The following is a 13,579-nucleotide window of genomic DNA, read 5'->3' on the forward strand; positions in this document are numbered from 1 at the left end:
AGGGCCCTTTCCTTCTGCTTTCTCCAGTGCCAAAGTCTCCCTCGAGTGCTGAGTGATGGGACATCTCCCAGAGCAGCACCCAGGGATGGGGCCCCCATCCTGTCTTGTCGGTGTGTTCAGGAAGCAGCCTCCAAGGAGCCACATAGCATGGATGAGGGTGCCAGGCACAGTAAGTTTACCATGTAGACATGGCCTGACAACTTTGTAAGAGGTCTACAGCACTTCACAGGATTAGGCCCTTCTTTCATTAACAGCATGGAGAAGGACCAGGTGCCACCACTGTGGAGATATAATCATTCAGTGATGTTGGATTTTGAAGAAGAACCTGTCTTTTTGCAGGATGCTTTTCTCATCTGTGTAAGCTAAAAAAAATCTGCAACATGCACAAGCTATCAGGTATCAAGAATGAAAGATGACACAAAAGCAACAGCATTGTCATCTTAATGAGCAACAGGGACTGGCTGATTACCTACCTAGGAGCTGCTTAATTTAAGAGCAATTACATATTCCCAGTTTGCCTTGTTGGTGTCATATAGCTATGTTCATCTGGGGAGGCAATTACTTAACCTTTTACCTTATGACTCACATTGTACATAAAGCATGACTGGCATACATGACGTCATAATTACACACTCCTTGTACATCACTCCTTGCACATATCATCCTACCTTATAGAAATGAACACATGATCAAAGAAATAGGTACAGTAATACACGTGAGCATTATTATCAAGAGAATACATATTTGGCTGCCAAATATGTATGAAAAATTTGTCCCTGACAGATCAAACTCATTTCCTGCACTGCAGTGAATGTTTATTACTCAGAAGCTGTTGCATAACAGAGCAGTTGTATAGCTGTTTTTGCTTCAAAACCAATTTTTAGTATTAGAAAATTTCAGGTAATATGATACTTGATTTGTGTGGAATCTAAGAAACAGCCAACTTCATTATAAATACATGCCACTGGACTTAGGTCTGGAACCAACTCCCATTGAAGCAGTGGGCATCTTTCAATTGACTTGAATGGAAACTGGGTTGAGCTCGGAAGCTTTAGTGGTGATATCTACCTAGGCCTCTATCCATAATGTCCTGTTTGTATTTATGTCCCAGTATTGCAACTTCTTCTTGTGTTGCTGAGCTCATACTCATAAGAGTAGTCCCACTGAAGCTGATGTAACTACATGTGTCAGAAAGGGCTGACCAGGTTTTGCTTTTAGTTTTGCTATCACAGTCCTTTTCCAGAAAGAACAGTGTCTTTCAGAACAGCCGGCAAATGTGGAAAAGTTCCCTGACCCCCTGATTTTTTATTTTGATCCTTAATTAACTTTGTAGTAGACACTGTACAACAAGAAAGAGATAATTCACACCCAGAGGAACAGTTAAGTTTAATGGAAAATAAAGAATGGTGTTACAATCTATTATAAAATGTTTTAGCTAATATGTCCAGCTCTTCATTTTATTTATAATTATTTGAACCTTGATCTTATTAATTCAAAGTGAAGATGAGCACACTACAATCATGTGAACTAGTATAATCGTTTGAAAACCAGCAGCATTTCAGACTCTTCTGTAAGCCAAGCTACCTGTAGTAGTAAAGGCAAGTAGGAAAATGGGGCCCAATATTCTGCTGGTCTGGGGTCAGGTGGTGAATGGTGTTTATGTACTTTGAGATGAAATTTTAGTAAGTTGTGGCACATAAGTAGCATTATTTAAGGACTTGGCTTTTGGGGGAGGGTATCTGCAAATGCTTTGCAGATGAAGACAAATGACCCCTGATCAAACACTTCTCCCATTACAAGATCATGTATTTTGAGATAAAGTTCAGTACTAACTAAGGGTCTAACCCCACTCTCACTGAATTCAGTGGAAGCAGGATCAAGCTCTAGTGAGGCAAAAGCTCCCTTTGCACTCAGTCGAGTCTGGTTCTGCCACTCTCATGTTCTTTGAGTGGTCCCCTCTTCCAAAAATCATAGAATTATAGAAAATTAGGGTTGGAAGTGATCTCAGGAGGTCATCTAATCTAACCCCCTTCTCAAAGCAGGACCGCCCCCAACTAGATCATTCCAGCCAAGGCTTTGTCTAGCAGATCTTAAAAACCTCCAGTGATGGAGCTTCCAAAACCTCTCTGGGTAACCTGCTCCTTCTGTGAAAGTTTTTCCTAATATCTAATGTAAACTTCCCTTGATGCAACTTGAGACTTTTTCTCTTTGTTCTGTTATCTGCCACCACCAGGAACAGTCCAGCTCCACCCTCTTTTAAACACCACCCCCTAAAGGTAGTTGAAGGCTGCTATTAAATCCCTCTCAGTCTCCTCTTCTGCAGACTAAATAAGACCAAGTCCCTCAGCCTCTCCTCAGAAGTCATGTGCCCCAGCCCCCTAACCATCAAAGGTCATCTCAAATCTTGGTGACCCACTGGCTCAGGATAGCTAAAGCTGCCTTCAGCCTGAATCACGAAGTCCCATTTACAGCTGGGCCCATTTGGATCAGCTATCAGTGTGCAATGCTCAATTTAACAGCTGCAGATCTACAGCAAGATGCCTTAACTGCTCTGCCACCACACAGCCTATTCCAGGGATGGGCAATTATTTCTGGGGTGGAGGGCCGCTTACCCAGTTTTGGCAAGCTGTCGAGGGCTGCATGGGTAGCCCTTCCCCTTGACAGGTGCCCTGCTCCCTGGCTGCCATCTTGTGACTGGAAGTCCCACCCCCTAACCCCTGACCGTTGCCACCTCTTGCCCCCAGAAACACTCCTTTCAGCAAGGGGTTTTGCCATCTCTGAACCAGAAAAATACCAAATTCTATTCTAAAAAGTGAACATCTACATCATTCATTAATTTGATTTGAAAGAACATCTTTTTGTCCTGATTTACATGTGTTTGTGTAGTGTATATGGAGGTGATTACACAATAGCTTAAAATGAAATCTTACTCTTGTATGTTGTGCTGGGTGAGTATAGGTTTGTGGGGGGTGGGTTGTGGGTGTGTCTGTGGGGGTGGATAGGTGTGGGGTGAGGGAGCATGTGGGTGTGTGCAGATATGTGGGATGTGGGTGGGTATGGGGTTTGTGGGGGACTGTGTGTGGGGGAGGGTGGCTAGGGTGTGTGAAGGGGTATGGGTGTGGGGTTGTGCCTGTATGGCAATGCGAGGGGGTGTGGGTGCATGTGTATGGTGTGGTGTGCATGTGCGGCTCACCCTACAAACATACACACACACACACACACACACACACACAGACTCTGCCCCTACACACACACATACAGATACACACTATCCCTTCCTACTCCCCACCCCTGCTCCTGGCCCCAGGGTACCAGTGCGGCCCCGTGATCCTGGTCCAGTGATGCAGCCAGGAACCATGTGGTGCTGGAGCTGTACTGGGCAGGAAGGCAGGTAAATAGCTGGGGGTGGGTAGGGTTGGCTGGTCAGTCCTGCTAAGGCTTCCCCTGGGTCCTACTGCCCCAGGCTCCTGTCATCTTTGACAGGAAGCCAGAAGCAAATAAATATTAAGTTACTACTTTTTTATGTGCCCCGTGGGCCAGATGGAATGGCCTGGCAGGTTGAATCTGGCCCGTGGGCCGTATTTTGCCCACCCCTGGCCTATTCTATCAGTAACCCCAATGGAAACAGTGCAGCTACTTGTGGCATGAGGTGCTGATCAGTATGTCAGAATCAGGCTCTTTGTGGTCCACAGACTTTCAGTCCAGAATCAGTAAAAGGAGCTGTAGCTCAGCAGTCTGCCTTGCTTAATGTGAAAAAGACTGACAGTTACCAGACCCAGATTTGTGTGTCACTGATTTCCATGGCAACCCTACCTGGTAAAATAATGACGTTTGTAAAAGTGCATCCTGCAAGCCCTCTTATCAGCATCCAGTCAAGCTAACAGTCTGCAAGAAGTGCTAGTATTGCTGGAGCTGCTCTGCAGCTTAAAAATATTCATGGACATAGAGAGCAAAGAGCTTCAATTAGGAGACCAGCACATAAAACACCCCTGGGCCTTACGTTATTTTACTACAGGCCAGACAGGCGTGAGTCATGGTGTGTAGTGCAAGCCACATAACAGTAAAAAAGTCATCTCCCCCAGTTAAATAAATGAGCACATAATGTCCGAAGGCTTTAAAGTGATTAGTGGATAGCACTGAGGAAAATGCACCGGCATCACCACTCCATGCTGAACCCCAGTAGGCAACCAGGAGACTGCATGAGTCTTCCAAGTTTCAAATGTTTTCCTGTTGTTCAGGTAAACTTTGCAAAGGGATGTAGTTGTAAGAACAGCACTTAGATTACCCTTCTCATCAGCCTATCTTCATAGGCAGGGTTGGGTGATGTCACCAGCTGGCTGCCCTCTGGGTAATCACGTGGAGTGGGCCTGGGTAATTTGCAGCTTCAGAGGAGCTGAAAGACAAAAGGGGAATGTTTACAAACTGTGATATGTCAAATGACTAGCCTTGTTATTTGGGACATGCACCATATGATTCTAAAGATCATGGGCCTGATTTGCCCCCTAACTTGTGCCAGCATAAATCAGGAGCAGTTCCAGCATGCACAGTGGATTCACGTCACTATGACATGGAGGGAAGGGAGAAGAGAATCAGGCTTTTTCTGAGCAGCTGACAGGATAACCTTTACTTCTACAGACTATACATAGTCTGTAAACCACGGTCGGTTTTCCAGTTGAAAATGAACATTTAGGGCGTAAATAAAGATACAAAACGAAAATGCCATAGGGACCTATTTGTCTCAATGTTCAGAATCAGGGGCCTAATACTAACTAAACATTCCAACGTAGGCAGCTGTTTGTCCTGTGTAACCCCCTGTTTAGATCAAAGGGTGAGTAAAGCTCATGGAACTGGAGATTTCATGAACATTTTATATTATTGGGGAAGGAGGGGGATTGAAGTGTCTGTAGCAGCAGTGTAACTGAGGCAGAGTGACCATGGCAGTAGCCCCAAGTACTGCCAGTGCAGGGAGGGAAATAGGGAATACAAAAATAGCTACTGCCAGCTGCCATGAGTGCCAGTGCTGTCCTGTGCATCACAACAGCTCTGGATGAGGGGCTGCCCTGCTACACCTGTGGTCTATAGAAATAGGGGCTGAGCCTACCTGCTGTGAGTACCCTGTGTCTTGTGTAGAAAACATGCTATACGCATTCAAGTTCTAGTCTAGTAATCCCAGTATTTCATAGGAGTGGGCCATTAGTTTTCTTGGAGGTGCAGCATATGGAACTTTTATGCAAAACTATATGGAACAAACAAGACAGAAAAACCTGAAGGGCCTGTACTTTAGTTTCAGGACTGCGTTTCCACCAGTTAAGTACTGCAGATTCCTTAATTACCATGCCAGTTCAGGTGCTCAGCCTCTTCCAGTAGATGCCAAACCATTCTTAGCACTGGGCACTTAATTTTATGGAATTTAAATAATTATTTGAATAAATGTTGCTCTATTTAGTTTTACTTATTTACTTCTTTTAGCTAGATATGTTGTGAACAAACAATGTTGAGGGTGTCCCAGGTTTGATTGGAAGAATCATCACATTTGGAGTAATTACACTATTATTTTTCCTCTGAACCTCTGTGAGTAACACGTTGTTGTTTGTTTTGAACCTGTTATTGTTCACACAAAACACACTCAGAAAGAAAAGGTCAAATGTAAACAAGTTGTTTCTGATTTAATTTTGATGGAAGCTTTAAAAAAGGAAAAACAAAAACAGGAGCAGTTCTGAGTGTCATTCTGCTATTAATCGCAGTTGGTCAAATTTTGTTGTCTACTGGGAGTTTTGCTTAAAAGCGATATAAAAAAGAGCTGCAAATATTTGGCTTAGTGCTGTTTATTTTAAAGGCAATGCATCCTTTTTCCTTTGTGTGTTTTCAGCTTCACTCCCAAAAAATGGACATTGATGTTTCTAGTTTTATTCTTGTCTTTCATGATATCTCTAATTTTAATGGATGAGAAGTAACAGATCTGTTTCATTGGTTTAAACTGTGAAAATTCCTGGTTTGCTGGGATAGGGTGGGCATTTTTTCTGTTGATAAACCTGGTTGGATATAGTATCAGATTTAACTAATTTAGATTAAATCGGTTTATTGAACTTCTGTCCCAAATCCCCTCCAGATACAAGTTAACTCACAGTCCCCCAGCATCCCAGGATGTATTGTACCTCCCCAGCAAATCCCCCCTTACAGGTTGGGTGGGCTTGCCTTGGCCCAAGCTGTCTGCTCCAGCCCAGCAGGGAGACATGCTCTAGTGCTCCCCAGCTTCTGACCTGAGCCACTGCAGGCATGTGGCTGCATTTCTGGAATCAAAAGTGAATGTCTGTTCATCTTTTTATTGGTTCAATCTACGCAGCCCAGACTAAACTGTGAAGACTGAATTGATTCAGCCTTGGGCTTTTGACTGTCTGAACTTAGCCACATTGTCCAGTGCATGATGGAGTAACCTTATTCTGCAGCATCCCATGGAATAATTGAATAAGGTAGTGCTTGCCATATGAGTAGAGTTAGAAGAATCTGGACCAAAATACATTTTGGGAGACTGTGTGTTTATGCTTGTTCATTTCCTGTAATTTAATTTTCTAATTGTTTTACCCAAGTTGAGGAATTTTTATTTATATTCACTCTGATAATTATAGTCTCTGCCTCTTAAAATACTGATGTCACTTGTGTGGTTAATCTTAAACTAAGATATGTGTTACACCTGACATAATAGATTTCCTCATGCTTAAGCAATAAGACAAAGAGTCAACAGGAAGACTGGAAGTCCATTAAAAATGAACCCAAAGAGTCCATAGGATGTGAAACAGCTGGGACAAAGTTAAGGGTGTAAACCTGGCCAGGAAGTTAGGTACTTTGTTACTGAACAGGACCAATACACTATGCTTATAATGTGGAAGACAGATAACTAAGAAATAGAAGGATGAAATTAATTTTGAAACTAATATTCCAGGTATTGAATGCATGCAGAATAGGAGGGGAGTCACTTCTTAAGGAGTGCCTTTCTGGGGTTGTGGTGGTTAGGAAACAAAAGAGAAGAGCGGTAATGTTGAAGAGAGGTTACAGGAAATATGATAGAGGCAAGTATTTTTGTGGATGATGTCTTTTATTGGTAATGTATTGACAAACTGTGTTTATATAATGCCTAACACAATAAGGGCCTCCTGGGGATTTTGGTGTATAGATACTACTGTCAAAAAATAAAAGCAAGGTGGTTTGGACTGGTCAGAATATGACCAGGAATTCTAGATATAGATTAATATTTCAAACTGTACCTCCCTGGATTAACACACATAGATGTTTTCTGTCATGGTTGAGCCATAACTATGACCTCCCACCAGTTTCCAGAGTGGCCAGATTTAATGGGTGATAATAGATGCTCTGAAAGGAGGCACAACAAACTCTGCAAATACCACTTGTTCGAAGAAAAAGTACTTTTTTGTCACCCATAGACATTTATGAAAGAAATACCTGATAATTGGAGGAAAGGGAACGTAGATATTTCTGGCTGCCATAAACAAAAGTGCCTGCAAAACAAGTCAGACAGCTTGGAGTACTGAAACATTTATAACAGGAGGGTACAGCTCTTGGCTTTCTGCATTTAGGTAGTTGCAATCAATTTGCCAGAGAGCCTACCATGAATTGTAACAGGTTTTAAAACAAAGGGATGATGCTGCAGTATGGTGTGTGGGTTGAGAGCTCTGATTATTGTGCCTGGAGCCCACTTTGCTCCTTTTTCACCACTAAGGTTTTTTTCTATTCCACTCAGCTATAGCAACAAGCAGTTCTGTACTGCTCTAGGCTCACTATATACATGCAGAGAGGCTGCTCCAATGTGCTGTAATTACAGCGCATTGGAGCAGACTTGATTAATCAAGTCTGTTAGAGCATTGTAATTACCATGCTCCAGCAGACTCCAGCGTCACGTGTATCAGTGTCCCCGCACTGAAAAATGGAGGTGGGGTGTTTTAACTAAAGATTATTCAACAAGCTTTAGTTAAAGTGCCCCTACCACCATTTTTCAGTGCAGGGACACTGATACAAATGACACTCTGGGCACTTTAATTAGAAGCCCCCCCTGGAGCATGTCTATAAATGCCCACTACCTCCTGAATCAGTTGTCACCCCTCTAGTGCTAAGAGGACATAAAGGGATTAAAACCTCTAGTAAATCTGCAGATAGACACACCCAGCAGTGGGGAATCCCATGCAGAGCCAGTTTCTTCAGCACCTTCCCCGCAGCCCTCCTTGATTGCTAAATGTGTCAGGAGAGAGGGAGGAGTAACTGGGAACAACTCCCAGGACGCTAGGAAGCTGCAGAGGTTTCATGTGATGCACTAGGAGAGCAGATTCCCATTGCCCGGCAATTCTCCATTTTTCAGTAGTGGGGCACAGACAGACATATATCCCTGAATCCCTAGATCCATGGTTTCAAGGGCAGCTACACAGACAAGGCAGCCTAGGGGGAGCAAGGGCTGAGAAGGCAGGAAAACTGCTCAAGCAGCTACTGCCAGCTGCTGCTGTACTTCACAGAGAATGCTCCTTTCCATTAACCCTTGCAGACCTGCCCCTGCCCAACCCTTGTACCGAGGTTCAGCAGAGGGGAGAGGGCTTGTCCTTAGAGCAGAATGTGGTTCATGGAGTTGTGAATCCTAGCATTGGAGTTGAGGAAATGAGTCTTCCTGACATTAGTGAGTTAGATCAAGCTTCAAGTGCTGAAAATGTAACCAGGGGTGTAGGTTGTAGCCATGTTGGTCTAAGGACATCGGCAGATAAGTTTCCTTGGATAAATCTGATATATTTTATTAGACCAACTCAAGTAGTTGGAAAAAATCTTTGCAAGCTTTTGGGTATAAAAACCCTTCATCTGGCTGAGGAAGCATCTGCAGATGGTCTTTGGTCTTCATGGATGGAATAGTAAAGCATCCAGAGGCCAGTAGATAAGCAAGCCAGTCAGTTAAAATGTAAATTGAGGTGATCAGTAGGTGAGGGACAGGTGGAGGGCAGGGCGGGGAAGGAGAATGAATGTAGCTGTAGTCAATGGATGAGGAGGGGTGGGGGAAGGGAAAAAGAATAGCTGGTAAAATGTGGAGGGTTTACTTGTGGAGTCTGATGTTAGGCAGGTTATAATGTGTCATAAATCCAATGTCTATATTTAGTCCAAGATCATCATGGAAGGGCCACATCTTCCTCCCTAACCAGAGCAAATGCAGTGAGTGAGCAGCTGCTGGGCCAAATACTGCAGGCCCAGAAGACAGGGCTCAGCCTGGATGCCATCACCCCAGCTGTTTACTACAGCCCTGCCATCACCCCTGGGCAACACACTGTGGATGGTACCTTCTCAAACATGGTCCAGAAGTAAAAGCCAATACACCCATGGCACCAACTTTGTAGACTCATGAGGTGAGATTCTGAGGTTTGCTTCAAAGATGCACAACAGGGAGCTCTCTAGCCAAGGGGAGGAGAAGACCAACTTTGTGCTGCCCTGACTCTGGACTGCTCTAGCACTTGGACACTTAGCCCATGAAACTTAAGTCAACCTTGGGGACCTGTCACAGTTACATCTGCTTCTCCCAACATACCTCTTCTATCCCAGTCTCACCCCCTACAGGAAGTTTAGCAAGGTGGGCTTTGGACAGCAGGGTTTTCTTTGTCAGCGTATTTGCCAATGAAATGAAACATTTAGGGCCTTTTGTGACCTCCCCTGGCTTTGTCAGCCAGTGTAACAAGGCCAAAACAGGAGGATCTTACCCAAGGTTTGTCATGCAAACACTCAAGGGTCTAGGGGACAGTTATCTCACCAAAATTTTTCCTGTGTAGGAAAACCTCTTGAATTAGTAGCTCTGTTTGGTCCCTTTTAACATTTCCTAAATATCCAATTAGGCTTTAGTGGCCATTGGCTGTTTAATGAGGAATGAAACTGCCCACTGCCATCCTTCCCCACCTCTTTTGCATGTGTTTATTATACCATAGTCAGAGAGGCTGACATGATGTGTGTTGTCTACTCACTTAGCTACTTTAAAGCATGCTGCTGGGAGTAATTATAAGAAAACAACAACACTATGAAGAAAACAGTCTGAAGCAAACCTGCAGTCTGTTTTTCAACTCAGAGTGCTTTTTGAGCTGGGGTACTAAAGGCTTACTCACATGCTTATTTTAAAATATAAAAAAATGAATTAACTAGTGATTCATCCCTCAGATCAACAGAAAACTAATCTCTAAGACATCCCCTCTGAACATGGGCTAGCTCTTGTCAGGTTCTAATGAGATCCATTTTGAAAACTTATGCTGAGCCCTTGCTTAAGTGCTGCTCTGTATTGGCATGGAGGAGAACACTTTTACACTTGGAGGGATTTGTATCTAAGTTTTTATATTAAAGCTCTTTCTGTAATGTACAAGTGCCTGTAACAAAGTCTAGGATATCATCTAACTTTGGGACATGAAGCAATGGCCATGTGGTCTTGTGATACCTCTTGTTGTCGATTTATGCACAAGCATTATCCTACGGAGCCTTTTTGTGTAACCAGGGGCTCTGACAGATGTAGAGCTCCTTGCTCTAACTCATGACACTTCATATACAATGCCACGAGTTAGTGTGACCCCCCAACCCAACAGATGATCACTGTTGGGCCGAGGGAGGGGTGGGGGAGGATCGAACTGCACTTTGGAGCCAATCCAGGAGGAACTGCCTGTCTGCAGCCTCTCTCCCCTAGCCCTGTCCTCCCCCCTCCCAGCTCCAGTGCTGTCTGCAGAATGGGAGGGGGAGAAATGAAAGGGAGGCAGCTGTGGGCTGGGATTTGCCCAGCCTGAGCTGGAGGAGGGACAGGTGGATTAGAGCTCCCCTGATGTTAGGGGATCCAATCCATATGCCCCCCTTCAGCTCAGGTTGGGCAAACCCCAGCCTGCAGCACCCTTCCCCTCCCTTCTCCCCTTCTCTTCCTGCAGACAGCACCAGGGGCAGAGCTGGGCTGTGTCAGCCCAGCCCTGATCACACACAGGGATGGACAGAAGTTAATGAAAGTACTCCACTTTGAAGCACCTTAATCTGAACCCTTGTTACATGATGGTTAATTTGTCATGTGATCAGGCACTTTTAAAGTGTTCTGCAGCCATGCACTTGTGTCAGAGCATGGCTATAAATCACTTTCAAGGGGCCAAACATATGACAGATGTCACTTCTTTCAGCGCCCCAGATGATAGCTAGCTAAAAACTAAAGTGGGGATTTTTTGCAAGTGGGAACTATGTGAACACCTGTTTGATTTCACTTTCATCCATACAAATCAGGGGTAAATCCGTAGAGTTAAAGCAGTATGAAAACTGTGAGATCAGAACCTAACCACAGAATCAAAATATTTTGATGCAAACATCCAGGAAGGTCCTTATTTACAACTGAATCCACAGGAAAACATCAGTGTTCCAGAAAAACAAAGGTAACAAAGAGAAATATTATATCTAAACAATAAACATATGGCACCAGAAGAAGCTGCCAAATATTCAAGCAGTTTTCTACATAGTGCTAAAAATCTGAAGTTGTTTATCTCCTGTGCACAAACAAGCACTCTGATTGCTTGCACAACCGTAAGGTATGCATATTTAAATGCCCAGGTAAGTCTTTGGCTGAACATTTGAACCTGCAATAAGCTGTAGATGTAAGTCGCTATAACTGTTCATGTACCTTTTTGCATGTGGCTGAGGCACCTGACTTTTAGAAAATTTGGCCTTAAGGGCCAACACAAAAGACAGAGGCCAGAATGGAAGAAATAGTCAAATATGTCCCTGTGTGCACTTCTTTCAAGGCCCTGCTATTGTGACTGCTGTTATGTAGTTGTGCCTCCAGACCCAACTTTGTTGCTGTGTTGTGCTTGCTGTACAAACACAGAACAACACCAATCTGGCCCTGAACAGCTTACACTCTACATGGACATTACGCCCATTTTATACATAGGAAAGTGACCCAGGTGGTTAAGCAATGTGCCCAAGGTGACCAGGAACTGGATCCAAAGTTCCTGGGTCCAAGATCAGGGCCTTACCCATGAGATGGTCCTTTCACGCCCCATTTCCCATAAGGCTCAGTGGTCAATCCAGTAAGAAGCATTCTGGACTGAATCAATAAGGCTTTAAAAGAGGACCGACCTATTTCTGATCCTAGTTCTTCTCACTGATCTGAGACTGAATATCACACTCTAGTTTACTAGCAAGATCAGGAAAGCTGTTTACTAGAAGAGATCAGGACAATCTCTGAGGTAGTTTTTACGACGTGACATTCTCTTTGGTCACAGGGCTGAGGGAAATATGAGGAACTAATGATAGCATCAACTGAGATAAGAGGGAAGAAATCTTTATCTGGAACAGCCTTGAGATCAAGAATAGGTATAACTGGGCAAAGCCTGTGTTAGAATGTCCAGAGGGCTTCAGCCTAAAGATATTTCATTTCTTTGGCTACAGAGAAAATGTGAATGCCTTCAAATGTTCCTTTGGCAGCAAAGGTTGGACTTTCAAGACTAACCGGATTGTTTGCATTTACTTCCTTTTAATTCTACATGAGTGGTTCAGATCTCAAGTGCAGCTCCAGGCAAACAGAGCTGTCTTATCAGCACCTGTCTCATGGCACGGGTTCCTCAGGAGACACTGTGGAGAGGAGGACTGAGGCTGTGCTCTAATAGCTTGGCATGCAGTTTGCCATAGCAACTAAGCTGCACTGGGGTGTCCTGTTTTGTAAATATGCATGGGCCAGAAATGACTGTCATTAGCTCTCCCTCAAGAAGAGCACAGTCTGATTATCACAGAGCACTGAATAGGTATGAGTGGGCAAACCTTTTTACAGCCATACACAGCAATGGTCTTTTTCTCTTTAGGCCTTCCCCCAGCCCAGCAAGAATCAAAGGAGTCACTGAATAGTCAAGGGGTGAGCGAAAAGGAGTTAAATCAGATCCAAACCGAGTACTGAAGGTTTATAGCTGTGCCTGGTAGCAGTGTCCACCAGATGTCAGAAAGCAATGATACCATATCATTAGAAAGCCAACTTCCAACATTACTAGGTGCAGTTCATCCTTTTTGGCTCATTCAGAATTTGCCCAAAGGATCATTCCAAAGGAAATAAGCCCTCTCTCAGGGATTTTGACTGAGTTAACCTTTTTCCTCACTCTAATGTTTATATGCAGAGTCCCAATTGCAAAATGTGTGATTGCATCCTTGCCTGGCTTAATTAATGGCCTCTGTGACAGGGTTTCTGCTAACCTTGTACCCCTGGCAAGTTAGCAATGGTGATTCAAGCACTGTTCCACCCATAAAAGGTAGACCTCATGTATTGCATTTACAGGCCTGCATTTCTTTATCATCTCCCAGCCTTACATGCAGAGGAAAAGTGTTTCTTCAAACAAAGCCTAGCAGGAACAGCTGTTGCCTCATCTTTCACTGAATCATTTAGGGCCTTGTTACACATTGCACTTTGAGCTACTCAAATGTTGATCCATATTTGTGCTAGCTTGAGTTTGGAGCAGTCACACTTTAAATCTAAAATCCTTCTCTGACTGTCTCCAACCTGCACAGCTAGAGGGACTGTGAGCAGGGGCCTTACTAGGGGCTATGGGTG

At 43.9% G+C, this 13,579-nt stretch overlaps 1 long non-coding RNA gene across 1 annotated transcript in view; it reads right to left on the bottom strand.

Annotated features, from left to right (window-relative positions):
* Positions 1–13,579, bottom strand: part of LOC109303391 — a 178,532-nt gene that overhangs the window by 48,718 nt on the left and 116,235 nt on the right. Inside the window, exon 2 of the long non-coding RNA XR_002099087.1 lies at positions 4,286–4,393. This is a non-coding gene — a long non-coding RNA (uncharacterized LOC109303391). The remainder of the gene's footprint in view (positions 1–4,285; positions 4,394–13,579) is intronic.

Source organism: Gavialis gangeticus, unplaced genomic scaffold, assembly GCF_001723915.1.
Source record: "Gavialis gangeticus isolate Ggan-Ray unplaced genomic scaffold, GavGan_comp1, whole genome shotgun sequence".
Taxonomy (NCBI): Eukaryota; Metazoa; Chordata; order Crocodylia; family Gavialidae; genus Gavialis; species Gavialis gangeticus.